Here is a 26,537-nt window from a genome sequence, read left to right on the forward strand (position 1 = left end):
TGAACAAATTCCGTGCATGAGCACCTCATCAACATACAACATTAGACATATAATACACACATAAAATATTGCTGGAAGACTCCATATTTACAACAACAACAACAATAATAATGAAAATCGTGGGAAAACGAAAGTGAGAACTAAGCTACCATTTGCAGATAGTCCGATGAACAATGTACATGTATGAAGATAAATACCCTTCACTGTCTCTATATCAATTCGACTTACCGATTCTCATAATCGGCAGTTATCACTTCACACAGATACTGTACCTTGTACTACTGTGTTCACATATTTTAACACTTGTAAAGATATATACACACGTCTGTCGATCCTCAACATATAAATTTATGGAAAGTCTGAGATAGCTTTCACCAACATATAATGCTAGGCCGCCACAAGTGCTACAATACTTAATGCGCAAGCACTCTCCACAATCAACCACTTTCCACAAACATAACACGACTACGCTCCACGAACGTTTGAAGTCCAGTCCATTGCAGCCATGTCAATCCAGTACCGTGTCTCAGCACCACTTCCTTCCCGTACAGTCCGTCAGTTGTAGTTGTAGTTATCTTCCTTCTCGTTCCTATACAATCACCTTCACAATCACCCTTACAATGTTTCTCATACCACCTCTCATACAATCCTAATACAATCATCTGGTTGCCGCCGTATCATCAACCTTTATAGACATCAACATCCCCCTCCTCTCAGATGAGACGTCTGGATTGGTGCATGCCAGCCAATCATGAGTGATCTCAAATCAAGACCAAGCCCTGAACTACTTCTTCCTCCCAAGACAATAACAAACTCTGGGGAGTTTTCATGAATCACCAAACTTTCCTGGTACAACAACAAGCTTATCTCATCAGGCTGGGATATATACATGAGTAAATGGAATTTCCTGACACAAGTACATCACAACAGACACTGGGGTAGCCAGATGACTCATTCAAATTACCAGAGTTATTACAGCAATGTTTTCCCACTCGTGCAAAACAAATTACTCATACCTACATATGTGGATATCTTCCAGCTTACCAATATAAATGGCAAAGTATACAAATGAAATAATAATAATAATAAAATAGAATACTGACAATAATATCTCTAACTTCTACATATAATTCGGGGGTGTGATATATGTACTATCACATAACGCCCCCTTGGTGAATCGATGATATCATATATTATGATTCACCATAAAACAGAACTTCATACATAACCTTATAATGGCATAACTGAACACATAATTTACTGTAATAATGATATATACATTGCGTCTACTGCATTGTATTCGCACACACGAAATACAATTTGTCCAAACAATAATAATAATAATAATATGGCTATATACACACAACACTGATTGTTTCACATACCATTGAACACAATCCCTTCTTACTACAGTACACTTAACTCAAAATTGATAATATATACATCGGAGGTGCAGATCCTATCTCTTATATCTGCGAAGGCTATAGATATTAAATGTCCCAAGAACCTTATTTTCAGCGGTTAGGAGCCTATAAGCACACTTGCCTATACTACTGTCCACAGTATACGGACCCTGATATAATGAAATACTATACATAAACTTAACATTGGCATCGATAAGCGAGGAATGCGTACCGTAATAAAATCCGATTACATCTAGAATACAATCTATCTCACACACAAACATTCATCCCATTCGGTCACACAAGAATCATACAAACTTTCATTCGGAACATTCATAAAAAGGAAATCCCTCTTTCTGAAATGCGCGGGAATCTCACTACGTTTACTCTTCCACAAAACCATAATTAATGCAAGCAAACAGATCACATACTTCTTCACACATTCCACATCGATATCACTCAGCACGTCGTTCAAATCATTCACACAACTCTTAGCATTAAATAAAACATCACACACTCGCTTGGATAGACTTTCTTTCGTCTCACGCACACTTCCATTCTCACTTACGCTCACTCTATTACTAAAGTTCTTACCATAATACACATCGAAATTGCTGTCATTACTACTTAATGACCCAACAATTAATCCATCTTCACCACCTTCCGTATCAGCTACTACTTGCACCACTTTCATGCCAACAACACTGCTACTTTCGACTCTCTTATCAGAAGTTTCATTAATCTCAAAGTCACCATTTTCACACATAATGGACCTAACTTTACTCTCCTCACATACACTTAAATCAACAAAAACATCCTCATGATGTATACTCCGTGAACACTCTTCACTTACTAAACAAATTTCATCAACACAAAAAACTCCACTTTCAATTTCAGAAACTTCCACAAGATTATCGATCGCAACACCGCTATTACCATCACCACTAGCACAAAGTAAGACATCCGACACATCATTCTTACTTTCATCACGCCCCCTATACACAAAATCTCCCTGATCACAAAACACATGGTCATACAATAATTCCTCTTTCACGTCTACCTCGTAACTTACCTGTTTCATCACGTGAATAGGAATTTCGGTATCGGACTGCCTATCTGACCCAACTAAGAAGTCCGATTCCGGTTTAAATTACTTGACATGGACTGTTCACTATTATCATGTCTCTGCACTTGATCTGGAGGTCTTTGATCCGTACGCCCCCTACTTTCTGATTCCCCTTGATTAGGTCTTCTGCCATAATATTCCTGGTGATTACCTCCTTGGTTAGAGTGTCTGTTTCCCCTTCCGGAATTACCACCCTGATTCCCTTGCCTAGAATGACTGAAATTCTGATTATTCCTATCTCCCGCTACCTGATTACCTTGTCTCCCATTATCCCCGTAATTTCTACCTTCACTTTGCCTAGTCCTCCCCTGCCCTTCCAAAGCATCAAACCTCTCTAACAGCTGCTCTAATTCCTTGATCGTAACAATATTCTGCATACATGCAGCTAATCCGACCTTCTCAGGAAAATGTCTCAACATCTGGCGGACTGTATCTCTCTCCGATGCTAGACCTTCAATATTCTGGCTGATCAGAACATGCGCTAAGAAATATTCCGTCATAGACACACCTTCCTGAGGTCTATATTTGCCAAATAGCACGCGATCTCTTTCCCTTCCCTGAATAGCTTCACTCCAAAATTTAGAAATAAATTTCTCCCTAAATTCCTCCAAACTCGAAATACCCTGTCTATAAACTTGAAACCAGGATCTCGCTTCTCCAACAAATGCAACATCCAACAGCTCATCAACCATACTCCAATCAATCAAACCATCGTCAAGATTCTTGGAAAACCGTTTCTCCACTGTTTTCAAGAATTCCATCGGATTAAACTGCCGACCATTAAACTTGGGCAATTCAGAGTCCTTCGTACAAGATACGTACCTATTACATATGCTGCTACTTAATTGGATTTGACTGATCTCCTGCCTTAATTTCACATGACATGATTTAATTCCTTCTTCCACTACCATTCTGGCATTTCCTTCTACTGACTTGAGGTCATCTTTTACTGACTTAAGGTCTTTCTCCAATTTCTCATTCTTCTCATCTATTCGCTTCACTAAAACATTCTGACTGGTTTTCATTCTGTCTATTTCTTCGACTTTATCTTCCACTATTTTTATTCTTTTATCACATTCCTTGCTGTTTTCAACAAATTCTTTCCTAACTACATTAAATCGGCATTCAATTTTCTCAGTCAATTCCAAGCATTGAGATTCAATCTTATTATTGACTTCCTGAATTTCTCTGCTTTGATGGTCAAACTTCTGGTTCAATTCATCTATTCTACCATTCACAGCACTACTTAAACTATCAATTTTACTAGACAATTCAACACTCACTAAATTTAACTCCTTACTTTGATTCTCAATCTTACTGGACAATTCCGTACTAACTGAATTTAATTCACTATTAATACTGTATATTTCATTACTTAAAAAACTCAGTTCACTCTTCAACTCTTTACTCTGACTATCAATCTTACTGGACAATTCAATATTATTATTATCGATTTTACTGGACAGTTCAACATTATTATTATCGATTTTACTGGACAATACGTCACTCTTACTGTTAAATTCACCCTTCAACTCTTTACTGAACTGATTAAATAGTGATTGAAGCATACTAAGAGTTAAGGTCGCCCCTTGATCCCCTACATTCTGAGTTTGAGACGGGTTACTCGGTTCCTCACCTATCGTTGCCGATTGATCTTTCCTACTATCAGCCATTTCGCTATTCTCACTTAAATTAGATAAACTCAATGTGGTGGAATTCTTTTGATTTCTCTTATCCTGATTCATAGTACCAACAACTTTAACAACCTCTCTACTTCTCAGTCTTATAATACTCGACTCGCTACAACATTTCTTCATACTCCAACATACATATCACGTACATATAAAACACTTCACTGACATAGTTCGCAGAATTCCAACCACACCTGACAAGTGCACCTACGCTTATAAGCCTAACAGATGTACCAATCATTCAGCCCCACGTTGGGCGCCAATTGTAACTAGTTGATAATAATAACAAATAAAATCATGAATAAAAATATATAAATAAAATTACTCAAAAACTTAATAAAATTAATAAGCATAATTAACCGAAATGTCCGTAGTATGGGCGCCAGAGTTCACCAGAATGGATCCCTCGAATTTAGATAAGAGCATGATAGACTTTATATCCCAGGGCGTGTACATAATGCTGCGTACTGGTACATCTGCTGCAGGCCTTACCTAACCTCCTGAAAACGACTAATTAGGTAGGAACTGCACCTAGGTTTATCAATAACACTGATTCTAAAATAGCTAACTATATTCTGAACAAATTCCGTGCATGAGCACCTCATCAACATACAACATTAGACATATAATACACACATAAAATATTGCTGGAAGACTCCATATTTACAACAACAACAACAATAATAATGAAAATCGTGGGAAAACGAAAGTGAGAACTAAGCTACCATTTGCAGATAGTCCGATGAACAATGTACATGTATGAAGATAAATACCCTTCACTGTCTCTATATCAATTCGACTTACCGATTCTCATAATCGGCAGTTATCACTTCACACAGATACTGTACCTTGTACTACTGTGTTCACATATTTTAACACTTGTAAAGATATATACACACGTCTGTCGATCCTCAACATATAAATTTATGGAAAGTCTGAGATAGCTTTCACCAACATATAATGCTAGGCCGCCACAAGTGCTACAATACTTAATGCGCAAGCACTCTCCACAATCAACCACTTTCCACAAACATAACACGACTACGCTCCACGAACGTTTGAAGTCCAGTCCATTGCAGCCATGTCAATCCAGTACCGTGTCTCAGCACCACTTCCTTCCCGTACAGTCCGTCAGTTGTAGTTGTAGTTATCTTCCTTCTCGTTCCTATACAATCACCTTCACAATCACCCTTACAATGTTTCTCATACCACCTCTCATACAATCCTAATACAATCATCTGGTTGCCGCCGTATCATCAACCTTTATAGACATCAACATCCCCCTCCTCTCAGATGAGACGTCTGGATTGGTGCATGCCAGCCAATCATGAGTGATCTCAAATCAAGACCAAGCCCTGAACTACTTCTTCCTCCCAAGACAATAACAAACTCTGGGGAGTTTTCATGAATCACCAAACTTTCCTGGTACAACAACAAGCTTATCTCATCAGGCTGGGATATATACATGAGTAAATGGAATTTCCTGACACAAGTACATCACAACAGACACTGGGGTAGCCAGATGACTCATTCAAATTACCAGAGTTATTACAGCAATGTTTTCCCACTCGTGCAAAACAAATTACTCATACCTACATATGTGGATATCTTCCAGCTTACCAATATAAATGGCAAAGTATACAAATGAAATAATAATAATAATAAAATAGAATACTGACAATAATATCTCTAACTTCTACATATAATTCGGGGGTGTGATATATGTACTATCACATCTTATTTGAGCAATATTCTCCTTGTGGCGTACTTAGTTCCTGACATTTATTTTACTGCTTATTCCTGTAATTTTGTTGTTTTGTTCAGTTAGCAGATTGTATCTTTGACTTCATAATGGATCACAAGGAACAGAAAAGAATAAAATAATATTCTTGAGAGCGTTGAAATGAGGAGAGATGAAATGAAGCATTAGCAAGAGAACAGGGCGCATTTTGCTGCAGACTTCCTGAAGATGTTAGCAGACAAAATTCCGCAGATGTTTCGGAAGAGAAAGCAAATGAAGGTGTTTTTGAAACCAGTGATCATAATACAGAAACTGACATATCAGTTGAATTTGAGGATGACAGTGAAGTGCTGCGAGTAGTCAACCTTACTGTAGGCCCTGCTAGTGCTTCATTCTGTGTCTCCTCCTTTTCAACACACACAAGAAGTTTATTTATTCTTTGCTGTTCTTTCTGATCCAATATGAAGTCAAATATACAATCCACTAACTGAACAAAACAATGAAAATACACTAATAAGAAATAAAATAAATGTCAGAAACTCAGTATGCAATAGGGCGCGCGCAGTCGCAAGCACCGCTAATTTACACTTTCAATCACCGCATTAACACAATCACGACTGAGGGATCGACAATGCTGTATATGCTACCCAGTACCTCCTAGTAAAATATGATTGGGGTGAAGGTGCCGTCCAACAATCACATAAACTAAGCTCGATAGCTGCAGTCGCTTAAGTGCGGCCAGTATCCAGTATTCGGGAGGTCGTGGGTTCAAACCCCACTGTCGGTAGCCCTGAAGATGGTTTTCCGTGGTTTCCCATTTTCACACCAGGCAAATGCTGGGGCTGTACCTTAATTAAGGCCACGGCCGCTTCCTTCCAAGTCCTAGCCCCTTCCTCCCTCATCGTCGCCATAAGACCTATCCGTGTCGGTGCGACGTAAAGCAAATAACAAAACAAAAACAAAAATCACATAACAACTGGCGAACAAACAAATACTGCTGCAGTCTAAAAAAACCACGGCGTGCCTTCTCCCGGGTTAACTTCACAAGGCTGACCAGAACGATGCAATAGACAAGATTCAACTATGTACAAGCCGCAGTGCAGTTAAATGAAATTATGTTTTCATGACTCAGATCTGATATCTTTCGATTTCTGTTTTTGCTACTTGCTTTACGTCGCACCAACACAGATAGGTCTTATGGCAACGATGAGATAGGAAAGGTCTAGGACTGGGAAGGAAGCAGCCGTGACCTTAATTAAGGTGCAGTCCCAGCATTTGCCTAGTGGTGAAAATGGGAAACCATGGAAAAACCATCTTTAAGACTGCTGGCGGTGGGGTTCGAACCCACTATCTCCTGGATGCAGGCACGGCCAACTCACCCGGCCTCTTTCGGTTTTAGCCTGGTAAAGAGGCAGACTGCCTAAGTTTTGTGAAGACTTTGCTCTGTGTCCACAGAAGATAAACCTGACCAATCAGAACCAAGACTGTTTTAAAAATCAGAAGATAATAGTAGTAAGGATGTAAAGGAGAGGGTGTGTTTCTGATAAGACCACAGTTACAGTATAGTACCATTGTATCCCCCTGTGGGTGGGGGCGGTAGAATAACACCCACGGTATCCCCTTCCTGTCATGGAGGTGACTAAAAGGGGCCCCAGGGGCTCTCAACTTGGCAGCGTGGCTTGGCAAATACAGGGCCCTTAGCTGAGTACTGGCATTGCTTCCAATTACTTGTGCCAGGCTCCTCACTTTCATCTATCGTATCCTACCTCCCTTGGTCAAATCTTGTTCTTTTCTAACCCCGACGGTATTAGAGTACTCAAGGACTAGGGAGTCTTTCATTTTCATATCTTTCATGGCCCTTAGCTTCCTTCAGGCGATACTTTCATTTTTCAAATTGTTGGATCCCTTCCACTATTTCTCTCTGATTAGTGCTATGTAAAGAATGGTTGCCCAGTTGTACTTCCTCTTAAAACAACAATCACTACCATCACCACCACCACCACTCCAGTGTATGGGACCCTCACCAGGACTACTTGATATGAGAACTGGAAAAAATTCAAAGGAGAGCAGCACGATTTGTTCTGGGTGATTTCCGACAAACGAGCAGTGTTACTAAAACGTTGCAAACTTTGGGCTGGGGTGACTGGGAAGAAAGGAGACGAGCTGCTTGACTATGTGGTATGTTCTAGATGTTGTTCATAGGGAACCTGAAATATTTGTCCTGAATGAGTAAATTTATAATACTAATAAAGTTGGTCCACTATTGGACATTATAAATTTTCCATCTAACTCATTTCTGGTTGCCAACGTTTTGCCCCAGTGTGCTAATTTGGGCTCAGCAATTGGAAAATAGCACAACTACCAAGACACATGGCTAGTGCACACCGTGGACAATAATGGACAAACTATGTTGGTATTATGTGGTATGTTTCCAGCTGTCAGTGGTAAGTTGGTGTGGAATGTCATAAGTAGAAGAATAAGTTTGAGTGGTGCTTTTAAAGGTAGGAAAGACCACAATATGGGGATGAAGTTGGAATTCAGTAGGACACATTGGGGCAAATATTCATTTATAGGAAGAGGAGTGAGGGATTGGAAGAATTTATCAAGGGAAATGTTCAATAAATTTTCAAGTTTGTTGAATATATTTAAGAGAAAGCTAGTAAACAATTATAAATAAATGTTAATATGAGGTAAACAATCTGCCACCTGGGTGGCCGCTCACTGATTGGCTAGAACAAACACACAAGGACAAGAGCAATCCCACAGGGACTGTCTCGTAATCTTCTTCTCCGTCCCCAGTGAGCTCCAGCAGACAACACTCACTGACTGGTCGTCTTCGCAAATCTTCGGCCTTTATGTTGGAAATGCAGGATAAAGACAAGGAAAGGGAACAGACAAAAAGGGGTAAAGATGAATACAGCTCGTTAATAATAATCTGGCCTCGGCTACTGTGAGCAGAAATTTTAATTTGATGCAGTATAAGCTACATACACGTTGATTTTAAAGTGGCATATGTCAGAGTTAACCCGATCTCTCTCGGGAGAACTACGGCTGAGTTGTAAATAATTTTGTCAGCTTCACACTAAAGATCGTACCAGAGATCTTCTTACATCATGGACTCTTTCACTGCACTCCGACTACGTCTGCTGCATTTGAACCCGTGATCTTGGAATACAGAGCCCTGCTGATCCACAGTTAGAGCTATACAGGTGGTAAACGGCCACAAACACAAAAGGAATATGGATCTCAATGGGCCAATATATGTAATGGAAAGGAAAAACTAAGGCTGCCTTCACACGTACCACTTCTTAACCAAAAAACGATGGCTCTTGAGTGGTTCAGCTGTGGCTACAATCAACTAATATCAACCACACAATTAAGTGGTTCTTTGTGGGGGTTTGAAGTTCACATCGGTCACAACCTTTCCAACCACTTTACACCCGCGAAAAGTACACAGTACTGAAATGGATTTTGAAGAGGAAGCATTGTTGTTGCTTTTGTTACATCAACGAAGACGGCATCATCAAAATAGAATTTATTGAATTCATCTTATAGAAAAGAGGAGCGAAAGTCGGTTTCCCTCATTGTATCGTTATTTAAGAATGAACGATGACAAGCATTTTAATTATTTTAGAATGTCCAAAGATACATTTGATTACTTGTTATTCCAATTAAAAGACAATTTGCAAGGGAAGAACAGAGCTATGAGGAAAGTATATCGCCAGAAGAACATATCAAAGAAATCACTTTTGTTCACCCTTTTGCACCAGCTCTAGAGCGGAGATGTATCGCCAGATGGAAACGAAAGGAACGACTGTGCGCCGAGCTACAGCACTGTTACTGGCGTGTGGTTGGCGTGTGGTTGGCGTGTGGTTGGCGTGTGGTTGGCGTGTCACACATGTGAACTGTGCTCGACCACTGTCAGCGATATTTTTGTGGGTGATATCGTTGACAGACTGCGACAGTGGTTGAACCTGGCTGCAGGGTGTGGTACATGTGAAAGCAATACTGCGTTTCCATAAGAGCTTGAGGCCGCCCACAGCCAACCACTGTGATGTGGTACGTGTGAAGGCAGCCTAAGAGTTACCAATCTGTTATTGTCATATGTTTTAACAAGCAGTCTTCGAGAACTCTTTCACACAGTAAAACTCTAACAGATATCCAGTCTAAATAGTAATCCATAATATGTTGTAGAAAAGATGCAACTTCTCAGTCTGTAGAGAAACTGTTAGTCAGCGTGTAGCTAAGGACATATTCAGAGGGAGATCGTTATTGACAGTCAAACGTTCGTTAGGTTAACATCATGACAACATAAAACACCGACGTGACACTTAATGTGATACAACTGTTCTCCTATGATCAGTACGTGAACTTGGTGCTCACCAGACCAACGATCTAAAATTAAAAAAGACAAAACCAATGTAGCACCTGCATAAGAATAGAATAGGTTAAGTTAATTAAAATTTTTACTGGTAAGGATCACAGAATTTGCGATACTACTGTCCAGTTGCCAGCCAAGTATTCTTGGGGCTAATGAGACTGTCTCTTACATGGAGACCCTGCATTCAACTTCCTACCACGTCAGAAACTTTTAACTGGTTCGAGGTCCACTCATCCTACGAGAGAACAATTCACGAGCTATTTGACAGTGAGAAAGCCAAGAATAAGGACCAACAGGATTCGTCGCACTGATTCTGCATCACCTCGTGATCTGTTTGTTCCTTGGTTGGCCAACGTCAACCAGGGCCGCAGAACCACATGGGGTGAGGATCCCAGTGCACACAACAGTCTGCATTATCTTCGCTGCTGTTATCCCTTTGTATAATAAAGCGACATGTGGTCTACACAATATACGAGGTGGAGGAGTTCGTGGCTGAAGGACATTTGAGGATGGCACAACTGCACATCAGAAAAAGCTTTCCATGCAGCAGCATCATGTTCAGACTTGGATACGTGGACTGTCAACCACCGTTAAGAGAAGGCGCCTTGAGAAGAAAGTGTTCCGGATATAGAGGCGTTCCAGGCCAATTTTGTCAGAAGATAGCGGCTAAAGTGGAACTCCAATTGTCAGGAGAAAGCATAGTACTTCATCAACATCAAAAAGTTTAACAGAGAGATGTCACTTGAACAGAGTAACAATCACCACTGATCTACATTTAGGGCAGTCACCCAGGTGACAGATTCCCTATTTGTTGTTTTTCTAGCCTTTTCTGAAATGATTGCAAAGAATTTGGAAATTTAGTGAACATCTCCCTTGGTAAGTTATTCCAATCCCTAACTCCCCTTCCTATAAACGAATATTGGCCCCAATTTGTCCTCTTGAATTCCAACTGTATCTTCATATTGTGATCTTTCCTACTTTTAAAGATACCGGTACCTCAAACTTATTTGTCTACTAATGTCATTCCACGCCATCTCTCCACTGACAACTTAGAACATACCAGTTAGTCGAGCAGTACGTCTCCTTTCTCCCAAGTCTTCCCAGCCCAAACTTTGCAACATTTTTGTAATGCTACTTTTTTGTCAGAAATCACCCAGAACAAATCGAGCTGCTTTTCTTTGGATTTTCTCCAGTTCTTGAATCAAGTAATACTGGTGAGGGTCTCATACACTGGAACCATACTCTACTTGGGGTCTCACCAGAGACTTATATGCCCTCTCCTTTACATCCTTACTATAACCCCTAAACACCTTCATAACCATGTGCAGAGATCTGTACCCTTTATTTACAATCCCATTTATGTGATTACCCCAATGAAGAGCTTTCCTTATGTTAACACCTAGGTTTTTACAATGATCCCCATAAAGAACGTTCACCCCATCAATGCAGTAATTAAAACTGAGAGGACTTTTCCTATTTGTGAAACTCACAACCTGACTTTTAACCCCATTCATCATCATACCATTGCCTACTGTCCATCTCACAACATTATCGAGGTCTTTTTGCTGTTGATCACAATCTAGAGAGTGGAGATATTTCAGTGTCTCAGCAACTGAGCTGAACTCTGTGAAGGCTGGGTCTGGTTCAAAACACCAACAATACGCAATGTCTGTCACTCAATCTGAAGCTGAAACACTACACTACTATCATCTACCCAGAAGGTGTCTGTACTAAATAGAAAATACTTGATTGAAAACTGGAAGTCAGAGTGAAAAATTCTCAGGAAAGTCGTGGGCCTTGTACTAGGAGACGTCACAATTCTTCAATCTACTCCCAGACACAGAACACCTCTGAATGTACTAGGAAAAACTTTCTATGATCATGTGACAGACCTGTCAACTTTCTGGCAGAACTAACTGGCTGACAGAGTCTGACAAGGTCATATGGGCAGAACCTTAAGAATGTTTGATCTGATAAATATCAGATGGCTTTAGATATTACAATGAAATCTGGTGTACATTTAGGTACATCTTAACTTATAATACAATATGTATGCGTATGCATTAAAACCGAGTAAGACAGAGAAAACCATGTTCTAGAATTCCCAGACGATTGTAGATAGTGCACAAACAGTAAAGAAATTATTTTTATATCTTGATTAGATCTAAAAAAAAATAAAGTAAGAGGATGTGATGTCTATTTCCAGTAGATCGCTCACGTAAGGCTTTTATATGGTTCTGTCTTTCCATCTACAGAATAGTAAAATGCCCGTATGATTATCATGACAACCTGGGACATTTCTTGAAAATAACCAACTTTGTAGGCAATTAAGTTTAATGACGATGAAAAGGCTGGAAGTATTTTGAGTGATTATATATCAGTATATTTGTAAACAAATTATTCAACAATGAGTGGGCAGACAAGTGGGAGCATGTTCATTCAACAGAACAGCTGACTATGTTTGAAGCCAAGCGCATCACTCAGTTCATTTGGTAAGCACTGTAAGTACGTAGCTAAGTAGTGTATCCTTTACTCTGTATTTCTAAATATTTTATTTCCTGATATTTGTAAAATTACTTTGATAGAAGGCAGTTCAGGTTGGGGAAAGGTTATTTCAGTAAAGCTCAACTTGTAGGATTCCAGCAAGGTATAGCAGATTTATTAACTTTGGTAGGTCAATGAATGCTGCCTGGTACAAGTTCATATCTGCTATCGAGTTGTAATGAGAGGTATATCTATGGCCCTCCATCAGAAGTGTCAATGCTGCTCAGGGCCAGCGACAAGGGCGACAGAGGAAGACCTGGGCAAAAAAAAAAAAAAGTTAAAGTTTAAATAAATTTAAATGCCAATAAGGATACAAAAAGTTTTATAACACATTTTTTGGGGTAAATGTGAAAGAATATACACCAACTTTGCACCAAGATTACACCAATTTAGAACGATTATATTTGTGGGGTAAGTATGAAGAAAACTGCACACATTTGCACCAAAATGACACCAAGGGGATTTCACAAATGTACTCGAATCCTTGGTGTAACTTTGGAGCATTTTTGAAGCAAATTTCATTCAACAGTGATGTTGACAATAAAGAAGATTGAAAGAAAAACTTTAGTGAATTTTTGGGACAAACTTTGCGCAGAAATTGTCTGACTAATGTACTTCATTTTTGGTGTAACTATGGTATAAAATGCTGGCCCCGCAGTCTAGGGGTAGCGTGCCTGCCTCTTACTTGGAGACCCTCGGTTCGATTCCTGGCAAGGTCAGGGATTTTTACCTGGGTCTGAGGGCTGGTTCGAGGTCCACTCAACCTACATGATTACAATTGAGGAGCTATCTGATAGTGAGATGGCAGTCCCGGTCAAGAAGGACAAGAATAACGGCCAAGGGGAGTCATCGTGCTGACCACATAACACCTTGAATCTGCAGGCCTTCAGGCTGAGCAGCGGTTGCTTGGTAGGCCAAGGTCCTTTGAGGCTGTCGAGCCATGGGTTTTTTTTTTTGGTGTAAAATCTCACTTCTCTTGCACCAACTTTGTTGTGCAATTACCTATGTGCAATTATGGTGCAGTTTCAGTGTGTTTTTCATTGGTGTTAAATCGGTGCATATATTGTCACTTATGCACCAAATTAGCACAAAAATACACCACGTTTGCATGGATAAACATTTTGCACCATTATTACACCAATTTTAGGTGCAAACTCTGCTGCCAGGCACTGATAATCAGGTAAATCTTGGTTATAAAATAATCTCCAACCTTGCAGTTCTGGTCTGAACTAAGTTAAGGGGGTGGGGTGTATCGGGATGTAGGGACCTAGACCCCTCAGTTACCCAGGGACTCGAGAATCCCGTCACCAGGCCTCTTGCTGCTACATTCAAGACAAAAGCAAGATAATGATTGATCACTTCCTGAAACAAGTCATATCTACAAAAATAATTAATTTGTCATAGGTCTTGAAAAGGTGACTCAAACACCAAGGCAGTATTTTAAAAAGACTGTTCCGGGATGAAGACCAACTGGACGCCCTAGAAAAAGGTTGATTAGATCAGATAAGAGAAGAGAGGAGAAACATGCGATGCCCTAGAGAGAAAATAAGCATACAAGACTGTAATAAATGGAGACACATCGTTCTTAAACATCCTGCCCGGCTCGCTGGAAGTAATTCATTATGATGATGATGTCTTGAAAATTGCTTTGACTTCAGTCAATTACTTTATACAAAAAGTTAAATCATAATAATTAAAAGTAAAAAAGTAAGTGGGTGTTGAAGAGGGAGAAATACAGAAAAAAGCGATCTTAGGCAGAAAATTGAAGAAATGAGATCCAAGTTGTCAAGCCTTGAAACAGCTCCTGGTTGAAGAGAGAGAAAGGAGAATTTAAAGACTGTTGCAAAGAATAAGGCATAAATCTAGGCTGTATAGATGGTCATAATGATGAATTAATTAATCAATCATCAATAAAGGACTTGGCTACAACGTGCAGACTTTTTGATTTAATGTCATTTGTGTTCCCTGAATGTAAATTTTACCTCTAGCAGGTGCCACTCTCTTATGTGGTGCACTGTCGAGTTTTAATGAATATGTACAGGGAAGGAAGACACCTTACCACCTGGTCATAGCGAGACTTGGACAGCATCGACGTGAGGCCAACAGATTGAGTGTAAATGAGGCTGGATGTAGTCGAGTTCTGGCACCAGGAAGGGCATTTGGCTGTAAAACAGAATCACATCCTCACTTCCTACACAGTCCGCACACTCAAAGTCTATTTGTTTCAGTCAATGACCTGCATTTAGGACTGTTGTCATTTTCTTAAATATATTTCAGAGAACTTCGAAATTTATCGAACATTTCCCTTGATAAATTGTTCCTATCCCTTACTGAACATTTGCCCCAATTTGATCTCTTGAATTCAAGCTTTCTCTACATATTATGATCTTTCCTATTTTTGAAAGCTCCGCTCAAGCTTATTCATCTACTAACGTCATTCGCTGCCTGCTGTCATTTCTTGATGGATACAGTACTTTTGCATCCATCTCTTGGCAGAGGCCAGAGTAAAGTGTAGCTTCCACCGAAGTCCCAGTCAACATCCATGGCTGTGACAATATGGAAGCTGCTGGGGTATGGGTAGTGCTGAGTAATGACATTCAGAGCACAACTAGTGCATCTGAGTGTTATGAAAGCTGCTGCTCACAGGGTCAGTCGTGCTGCAATAGTACTTTCTGACCCAGTGAGGAAAGCAATGGCAAACTACTTCACTCCTCATGTTGCCTAGTACGCCTCATTTTGGTGCTGCCATTGGTTTTTGGGGTTTCCTTATAACCGCATAACCTTTGGTGGTGCTATTTGAGGATCCAACCAGCCTCTGGGCTGTTGACCTGACAGACAGACAGACAATGTCATTCGACACCAGCTCTCCACTGACAGCTTGGAATATACCACTTGTTGCAAGAAATTAGCTTCATTTCCTGTATCAAATCTTATTTACATTAAATTAATAAAAATACACTTCCACCTGTTTGATACTATATATTTGCTTTAACCAAATTAATTATTTGTAGAACTTGTTGCCTTCAGCTACATAACATTGTTAGGTGAAATTACAGAGAATTTTCTTCTTCTCAAAAACCTTCTTAAAACAGTGCGTTTGTTATGCTTACAAAACTAATTTAAAAAGATAAAAATAATTAAAATAGGTGGGTAGGGGAAGTGGGAAGGAAAGATGGATCTGCTTATGTTCTAACCTAATTTAAAACAATTTCCAATTCACTTAAATAGATGTTAAAAATTGTTAGTATACAGCACTTTTGTATGTTTGTCTTAGGTGTTCATTTTTGAAAAAGACTTTTCCGTATCAGTGTTACATCTAAGCTGTTCTCTTCAGCTGCTCTTCTTTTCCGAAGTGAGTATTGTCTTTCGATTTAACTTGGTGAAAATGGGTCTCTTGAATTTTTGTTTATTAAGGGATCCTCTGAAACTGATTGAGACGGAAAGACACATCAGCTGCCGCTAGACCCCTCCAAGAACACAGTAGGATGCCGACATATCAAGACTTTTGGGAAGCTTTTTCATAACATCAATAAGACAGCAATCAGCTGTCAATAGTATCAAACATATGGAAGTGTACTTTTATTGATTTAATAATGAAAATACCACTTATGATGTAGATGTTGATTCTCAAAGCTAACCTGAAGTATTTGTTCTGAATGTGTAAATTCATATTCCAATATAATTGGTCCGTTATTGGAGATTATAAATTTATAATATCAATATAAATGGTCTGTTATTTTTCATTACAAATTTTCCAGCTAACTCATTCCTGGTTGCCAGCGTTTCACCCCAGTGTGCTAATTTGGGCTCATCAGTTGGTAACTAGCACTCCTACCAAAACGCTTGGCTAGTGCATACTGTGGAGGCCGCTGGGAATACTGGCGGAAAATGCTGGCAATCAAGAATGAATTAGCTGGAAAATATATAATGTCCAATAACGGACCAATTAAACTGGAACATACCACTTAGTCGAGCAGCCCGTCTCCTGCAACAACTTGGCAACAATTTTGTAACGCTACTCTTCTCTCGGAAATCACCCAGAACAAATCAAGCTGCTTTTCTTCGCTTTTGTTTGTGCCAGTTCTTGAATCAAGTAATCCTGGTAAGGGTCCCATACACTGGAACCATACTCTAGTTGGGGTCTTACCAGAGATTTATATGCCCTCTCCTTTACATCCTTACTACAACCCATAAACATCCTCATAACCATGTGCAGAGATCTGTACCTTTTATTTAATATCCCATTTATGTAATTACCCCAATGAAGATGTCTCCTTTATTTAACACCTAGATATTTACAGTGATCCCCATAAGGAACTTTCACCACATCAATGCAGAAATTAAAACTGATAGGACTTTTCCTATTAGTGAAACCATGAAACTGAACAGTTTATAATAATTCTTCTTTTGGTCGCTCATCATCATCCTTGATATTGAGAAGGCATATTCCAGCATTGCAAGAGATAAGATATGGGAATGCCTGAGAAAAAGATCATGTGCCGGAGGGACTGGTACTGGTGAAGTAAGTTCAGATCCTGTATGAGCACTGTACCAGCTGTGTGTGATTGGGTGACAGACATTTATCCTGGTTCCAGACAAAAAGCGGAATCCAGCAAGGCAGTGCACTATCTCTATTATTGTTTATCACCATCATGGATGACATAATGAAGAACATCAAGAAAACCTCTCATCAGCTACATGCAGTGGCTTTCGCTGATGATGTTATGATCCGGGGAGTAACTGAGGAACAAGTGCAGTTGAGACTCAATGAATGGAAGGTTAAGTTCCAAGAATTCAATCTCAATATAAGTGAACCCAAAACAGTAGAAATGGCAATAAATAGAGAGGGATGACTAGCGAACATCATACTATAAAACCATCCACTAGAAAGTGTGGAAAGCTTTACATACCTGGGCAGTGTAATATCTCAAGATGCACTAGCCATAAAAGAGGTGGCAAATAGAGTCCAGAAGAGCTCTCACTTTTACCAGCAAGTATGAACACTCCTCTGGGATCCCAAAGTACCAACAAAATCAAAGCTGGTTATGTTCAATCAGTACTTCATACCAAACTTAACCTCTGGTATCAAAACCTGCACCCTCACTAAGAAAAACTCATCAAGGTTGCAGGCATCTGAGATAAAGTTCCTGAGGTGCACAATTCAAAAAACCAAACTAGACAAGTTATGGAATGACATGGTTAGAAAGGAAGCTGGGATTGAGACATCATTGTCAGATCGGGTCAGCATGTCCAGATTGAGGTGGTTTGGACATGTAATGGATGGAGCCAGCAAGGAGAGACATGTGGCAGGAAGAGCAAGAACCCACTGGATGGACATTGCAGATCGGGGAAGGACACTGGAGGACGTCATCAACAACAGAATGTATCTCAATAAGACAGAACGGAAGAGGCTAACCAACTGTACCTGGGAAACTGGAACTGTAAAATGAAGCTTGTTTGATGATCCGTTACCTTGAATTTTAGAGGACATCTATCTTCTGTGATCACTTGGTAGGCCAAAGCCCTTCAGGGCTGTAGTGCCATGATAGATGTTGAACATTGTTATCAGCTTCAGCATCCTACTGGCAGTACAGGGAAACCATTCAATGAAGTGGTTTCTTCACCTCCACGACCCTCCAATCTGCAGAAAAAACTGCAGGGTAATATTCCTAGCTCCTATATTCAGCAATATATGAAGGGAGTTCAATGTATAAGGCAACACATTTTTTCTAAAAGCAGATTGGTTTTATTGAGGATTTGATTACACCATGTTATACCTCAATATTTTTGTTACAATACCCTATTTTTCAACATAATCTCCATTCAATGCTACGGCCTTATGTGACTATAATGTGAGGGCCTGTATGCCTGCATGGTACCATTCGACTGGTTAATATCGGGGCCAACATAGTGCTGCATCAGTAACTTCCCCATCATCCACGTAGTGCTTCCAGCGGAGTGCATCCTTCCTTGGACCAAAGCAGATGGAAGTCAAACGGTGCGAGATCTGGTCTGCAGGGTGCCTAAGGAAGAACAGTCCACTGAAGTTTCATACGCAGACTTGCGTGAGGTCTTGCGTTGTCCTGCAGAAGGCTCAGTGTGCTTTTGTCCACTGACAGGTCTCTATAGACATTCTGCAAGTGCCTATGAATATCTGTGATGCCCTGGTTTTCTGTCAAAAGAAACTCAATAACTGCTGTCTGTTTGGTACGCACCTCTCTTACAGACGTCATTTTGAAGGCCAGTTATAGCACTGCCTCTTATCGGAAATTAATGAAACTCTACGAGACGAAGCTGGAATATTCCAATTTTTTAAAACCAAAATTGGCCAAGAAATAAAATGTGTAGCATTATATATTGAACGTAATTAATTTGCCTTCCTTTTATTTTGAATTTTGTATGTTGTGATGTTATCTGTATTTTATAGGACAAACACCTTCCTCACATCTTCCTGGATTTGCTGTCTTTGATGCCAGTGTGAGTGAGGGAGAAGATTCTAATCTTCAACTTTCTTCTCAATAAAGTGGTTTCATCCACTCCAGGACCCTCCGATATGCAGAAAAAGCTGCAGGCTATGTATGATTCAGCAATCTACAGTAATTACATCTGATTTCTTTGCTTTTGTACTGCAGTTTGTTTGATATGATGTTATCTTTATTTTATAGGACATACAGCTTCCTCACATCTTACCGGATTTGCTGTCCTCGATGCCAGTTTCACGTAGAGAGAAGATTCCCAGCTATCTTCCACTGAGAGTAAGTGTCAATGTTCATCAGAAGGAGCAGGAACTGTGATCATTTGGTGGTTGTCTGTACTGTGATTTCTTGGTATTAACTTCAAGCGACAACTTTTTATTAAGGGTGTGAGAATTTAATGTAGCCTTGTCTAAAAATGTTGAAATGACTAGTGGACGCTGGTGTTACTGCTCTGGATGCTTTGTTCTAACAGGATTAGCTTTCTCATTTTTGATTCAAATGAACTGTTAGAGAGGCAGCATTTGGCTTCTCTCCTAAGTAAATCCACTCAATTCTTTTCATTAATGTCAAACATTGGAATTAATATCTTAAACCTTGGGTTCAGCATCCAGTGGTCCATTGGGATATTTAAGAATAACTTTTTGTGTCAGAAGAAGAAAATTGGAATTCATACTGGGTTTCAAATATGTAGATAATGGGCAGTTGTTATATAACTTCGAAATCGGTTAATTCAAAATCCCGCCTAATTCGAAGAAGCTCTCGTTCCCGGAAACATGAGATACAGTTTTACATGTTATTTCAATTGTTTAATTCGAAATGCGGATAATTCGTACCGGTAATTTGAAGTACAATGTCGGCCCCATTACCGAAATTCAGACCTTTAATTCGAAACTGCCTTTACATTTTAAAACAATAGTATGTTACAGATTAATTTCAACTCGAATTTTTTTCCGCTCCGCGTCATAATAGATCGCGCGTTCCGGAACGTGGAGGGGTAGCTTTCCGCACTTTCACTCACTTCGGTGGGTCTACAGTGCGCTTCATGATAGCTAAGTTGAATGAAATCGGAATTCTTATGCGTTCAACCTTTTAAGGAAGGCCGTAATATCACGCAACAGACAGTGTGCGGGAAAACAGAATCCGGGAACACTGGCGATGCCGACAGTTGACGAAAAAACGTGGCTCATATAATAAATTCGTAGGCACCGAACAATATTGTCATTGCCGGTGAAACTGCACTGCTTTATGTTAATGCGAGCCCAAACGGTCTTATGGTTTTAAAGGAGAAATTGCCAGCCGCGAAATCGTACAAGTGTGACGGATGGGGGTCATAGTAGTGCGTTGCAATGCACATGGAAGCGAGATACTTTATCCCGTCGTCATAGGAAAGTTCGATAAGCCGCAATATTTTAAGAGCGTCGGGCACTTTCCATGCCAGTACAAAGCATCTATAATAAAAATGCAGACAGTACAGAAATCCAAAAAATAATGCATTTGCACACGGGAACCGGCATAATATATCCTCGTCTTTGAATTGTGCGATTTTTTTTCTTTCGTTGGGTGAGGTTATGTTTGTCAGTGATTTATCCAAGTGCATTATTTGAACATTCTAAATACACCTTGTTGGATACATTTCGGAAATAGTTTTTTTCCATGGCATTTGAAAGGTTTAAACTGTGAATCGACGTGACTGCATGAATTAATGGGTCTTAGAATACTTTGTGACGCGGCAAGTGCTTACATTTCTGAAGTACGAGCGAAGTGCCGGCGAGAAATCGTACAAGGATAGAGTCATAGGAAAGTTCGATTTTAAGGGCATCGGGTACTTTCTGTGTAAATACAAGGCATCTAAAATGCATACAGTATAGTAATCCAATTAATAAAGCACTTGCACATGGGAGCCAGCATAGATTTCTCCTCGTCTTTGAATCGTGCTTTTTTTTCTTTCTTGCGTTGCGTGAGGTTATGTTTACCAGTGAGATATCCGAGTGCATTATTTGAATACTGTAAATGCACCTTCTTGGATACATTTTGGAAATAGTTCTTTTTTCATGGCATTTGAAAGGTAGTATAAATTGTGAATCAAGCTTAACTGCATGCAGCAACGGGCCTTAGAATATTTTGTAACGCGGCAAGCGTTGGTACTTCTGAATTGCGAATTGGCGGTTAATTCGAAATCACGTAATTCGAAGTCCGATTTTTGAGCCCCAACGACTTCGAATTAACGAGGTTTTACTGTACCTGTAGGACAAAAGTATAATATTCCTGCCGGGCTGAGCAGCTCAGACAGTAAAGCGCTAGCGTTCTGAGCCCAACTTGGCAGGTTCGATCCTAGCTCAGTCCGGTGGTATTTGAAGGTGCTCAAATATATTAGCCTCATGTCACTGGTATGTAAAATAACTCCTGCCGGACAACATTCTGGAACCTCAATGTCTCTGAAAACCAAAAAACTACTTACTGGGACGTAAAAATAATATTATTATAAAATCCTCTATTTCTTCAAATCTGTGGTAATTGGTATTACAAGCTTTTCATCCACAAATTACTTGCAAAGTAATTAATCGAAATTATACATGTTTTCCTTTGATTTGCATCAGTTTAAGGACCTGTTCCTGAAGAGGTTCTCAATTTAAAGGATAGTGTAGAGAGCTAGGTATTAAAAGTCAATTAGACAGTCTTGTAATTCATAAGAGAACATCTTTATGACTCAGATGTTTCCTTACTTTAGATAATGCCTCTTTAGCTCTTTCGAATATAACACCTAATGACCATTAATAATATTGATGCTATTTGAAAAATTATTGAATTGCTCTCGGTAAGTGGTTCAGTAACCACCTTGATATCACACGCTGTATCGTACGGCACACAGTGCTGTCAGGGCTGCCAATGGTAAAAATAAATATGGCCTAAGTTTTATAGAATTATAATGTATTTGAAATAGTAAAACTCTTATGTGGAATGTTTTGTAGAGGAGAGACGTGTTTACTGCGACAGCCAAGGACCTAACGATAAGATATCTATTAGGTTCAACCTTTTCAATACTAATTAGGTACGTGTTTATGTTACAAATACCTTTTATTCAACTTTGGGACCGGTTTCGACACATGGTGTGAATAGTCAGTTACAGACTGTGTCCTTGCTTATATATTGTGATCTTTTTATGGCTGATGATGACATTATATATGTCGAAACCGGTCCCAAAGTTGAATAAAAGGTATTTGTAACATAAACACGTACCTAATTAGTATTGAAAAGGTTGAACCTAATAGATATCTTATCGTTAATCTCAATTCAATACGGAAACATTAATGAAGTTCATATCTTTAAATAAGCCAAGGACCTACCCGCCAGACCCCAGAAGTAAAAAAAACAATAATTTGCTATTTAACTTACCTTAATCAAGCAAAGGACATAGCACCCTCGCAGCCTTGAAAAATTTGTGCACCCTCGTGTCAGGGGGGAAGGGTGTCTTGAAGAGGAATTCTGCCAAGTAGCCTACAAAATGTGCTCCTGCCAAATCTCATAATGGAATACTTACCATGCTTTAAAATGCCAATGTCAGCTTTTCACCACTGTCCAACATAAAATGTGCTGCTATCGCCCTACGGAGTGATGGATGCCTAACAGCCGCTCCACAGCCCTAACCTTGGGGCTTATGCCCCCAGACACCATTTGCTTCATCACAGACCAACAATGGCTGTGTACTAGCCAGCATGATAAATTAATTCAACTTTTCACCACTGTTCAACATAGAGTGTGTTGCTGTATGACTAGTTGGCACTGCGCTGAAACAAAGGCCACATTAATTGAACTCATCCCCTGCCAACAAGTGACGATACTCCCTGTGTGAGCCAAACTGAACTCTACTGCTTTCTACAAAAACAGAATGGAACCTGTCATTATCAGTAATTAGTAGGTTATAATGCTGCACTCACTGCCATTAACAGTGATTTCCGATGAACCAGAATCTTACCTGTCACTGCCAGTAAGCACGGGGGCAAGGGCTATGACCACCTAGGAGATGTTATGACTAACAGTAACCCTGGTTGGTGCTCTGTGCACTTGTTATACTCCCAACCATGTTAAACCATTGGTAGTTAGCGTCTTGGGATAAGAACAGCAGAGTGGGAAGGTAGCATGACATCAGTACCCTACTCTTAAGTACATATTCCACAAATTATCAGAGCTAATTTTCTTGATTTTCATGTGTTAGAAATAGAAAAACCCTATTGAGCTGTGAAGCTTTATGTTATATTTCAGTCCAATACTGGCTATAGGGAAAAGAAAGTGAAACTGCAGTGGACATCTGAATGAACAAAGTTATTTATTTCTCTGTTATAATGTTATATTTCTAGATACTATCATAATTTTAAGTATTTTATCGCATTTCCTACTCTGCTGCACATTAAAGACTGCTATGACAATCCCTGCATTTGTTTTCTTAGTCAGCTTTTAGCTTGTTTCTGAAATCAAGGCAAACAGTTACTTGGATTTATTTCATCAGCTGAGAATGTTCTAACCTGTATAAAGGTTCAAGAAATGTTGTCATGAAGAAAGCAGGCCAACAGTGAGAGAAACATAACTCATACATAATTTCTCTTCATTAGAGACTGTTATGCCTTTCAGTGTTCAGTGTGCAAGCCTTAGTTAATTTAAAACGTCTTGACAATCCTCTATTTATAACTAGCTGTGTGGCCTTGTTTACCACCATCTTGAAATCATTACATACTGACTGTAACCATAATCGTCTTGATCTATCTCTATCCTCTACCTTTCTTACCCTCCATGACAGAGTCCATTATTCTCCCAGGTAACCTATCCTCCTCCATTCACTTTACATGACCCCACCACCGAAGCCAGTTTATCCAACTTGCTCTCAACCATTGATTGCACCCTCCCTTCCAAAATGCCAGTGAACATCTTGCTGGGTATAATGATCCTAAACCTGTCTATTGATTGGAACTTCTCACTAATCATACCTAAACCAGGTGATTCTGTACCCTTATTCATCTCCAGACAGATTTCTCTTTCTCTATCATAGGTATCACTATCCAAGGTCTAAGTCTAGATGCTTTGTTCACTACAGGTCAGATAGTGGTGTGTATCATCAAAAGATTCTTAACAGAATAACCAAAGGATGATCCATGCACTAACATTTCTAGGCTCACTTCATGGCTACAGAGTGAATACACATACTTGTCTTTTGAGTCGGTACGCGGAACATTAACTTTTATTCCATGGTTTCCATTACAGATGGTAAACTCAAGAGATGGATGAAGCGGAGAAAGGTCTCGCCAGTGCTTCAGAGGTCAGGCCTTGACCATGCAGATATAGATACTCCCCACAAGGAAGCTTGTACTATGCTAGCACTCGTAACAGCTGTTTCTCGGACACGCAGAGTTGTCGGGCAGCTCGTGACCTTGACACGCCTGCTTTAATAATAGTAAAGATGCAACTGATCCTTCAAGAACAGGGTGGTCTCCTTTTGGCAGTGAGAGTGTGTCATGTAATTTTGAAAAATAAAAAACACACTAGTTGTTTTCAGTGTGATCTTAATTTTGTTAAAAGGGAGACAAGTAGACATTATACATTAAAATAGGAAAAATGATATATGCTGTGTACAACCTTATGCTTTATTCTAACAAATTTAATACAAACGATTTGTTGTCATAAATTAGGCATTTTGTCAAACATCTGGTTACTCCTCCACATGACTCATTGCAGACTGACATGATGTTTAGGAGTTAATTGAACCCCCCTTTTCATGTACTTCCACACAATACTTTAAATGCTAAATAACATTCTCAAAAAATGTAGATCATATTGTGTGTTGTGATATTTGGTAACTCGACTGAGGTTAGATACTAAATATTTTCAGTTTTGAAGTACCAGGTGTATGCATAAGTATTTGCCGGTTGTTGTGGTAAAGAAAACACATAATTTTCAACGGTAATTCATTTTTTGTTATTCAAAATATTGGCCATCATCTTCTACACACTTCACCAATTTTTCAGGTAAGTTACGAATATCATGCCAGAAAAGAGCTTGTCTTTTGCGGCAAACCATTCGTCGAGCCATTTTCCAACTTCCTCAAAATTGCTGAAGTGCTGCTCTGAGAGCACATGCCCCATTGATGCGAAGAGGTGATAGTCAGATGGTGCCAGGTCAGGGCAGTATGGCAGGTGTGGATGGATTTCAAGGTATCTTTCACTGGTTTTCCTGTGTGAGACAGCACATTGTCCTGTAACAAAATAACTTTGCCACGTCTTCTGGTCCATTCCGGTCGTCTTTTGATCAATACGTGATTTAAATGAATAATTTGTTGGCGATAGCGTTGTGCTGCAACGGTTTTGCCTACAATTGCTCGTCTTCGCACTTTTGTGGTCTACCAGAGCTTGCACTGTCTTTCACATTGAAATCTCCACATTTAAATTGTCAAAACCATGTCTCACATGTTCTAATCGATGGAGCGTGTTCACCATATGTTTCTACCAGCAAACGTTGACTTTCCACAGCCTTTAGCTTTTGATTAAATAAGAAAAGCAATGCGTGCCGCAAATGTATTTTTCAGGCACAAACGTCAACACGAACACTGAACGATGCAACACAGCCGCTAGTGTTTGGCGAACTCAACTTGTATGTGTCGGTAGGTTAATGTTATACGAACAAACTGATGTATGTGTCAAATTCATACGCTGCGTACTGTTCACTGGTGCCATCTCTTAGTGAAACCAGAAAAGACTTATGCATACACCGGGTATCATTTCATTGATCCCGTTTGTTGTACCTTCTAGTTGGTAGAGTGCAAACATTTGCTTTCAGTGTTATTTTGTTAGGTATATATATCTTACATACATTTTGAGTGACTGGATTATGTGATTTTATGTGATGTAAGTAGTCTACTTCATGGCTGTAAAAGATGAATTTCTTTCATTCCAGGTTTAGTTCTCTTTTTTTTTTTTTTTTTTTTTTTTTTTTTTTTTTTTTTTTTTTTTTTTTTTTTTTTTAGTATGAAGTAAAATTAGAATTATACACATTCTTAATGCAAAAAAATAGTATTATCATCATAAATTTCTCTCACACTGAACTAGTACTGGTACCTATTTGCTAATGCACATGTGTGTGTATATGCATTTATGTGGTTCTTACCTGTTGTTTTGAATAAATATGTGCAT

The 26,537-nt window shown here is 39.4% G+C and overlaps 1 long non-coding RNA gene across 1 annotated transcript in view; it reads left to right on the forward strand.

The window, feature by feature from the left end:
* LOC136884705 (uncharacterized) overlaps positions 1-26,309 on the forward strand; it is a 249,355-nt gene extending 223,046 nt beyond the window's left edge. The window contains exons 2-3 of the long non-coding RNA XR_010861414.2: positions 19,552-19,641; positions 24,616-26,309. This is a non-coding gene — a long non-coding RNA (uncharacterized lncRNA). The remainder of the gene's footprint in view (positions 1-19,551; positions 19,642-24,615) is intronic.
* Positions 26,310-26,537: the final 228 nt, after the last annotated feature.

The sequence above is a fragment of the Anabrus simplex genome, chromosome 13 (assembly GCF_040414725.1).
Source record: "Anabrus simplex isolate iqAnaSimp1 chromosome 13, ASM4041472v1, whole genome shotgun sequence".
Taxonomy (NCBI): Eukaryota; Metazoa; Arthropoda; class Insecta; order Orthoptera; family Tettigoniidae; genus Anabrus; species Anabrus simplex.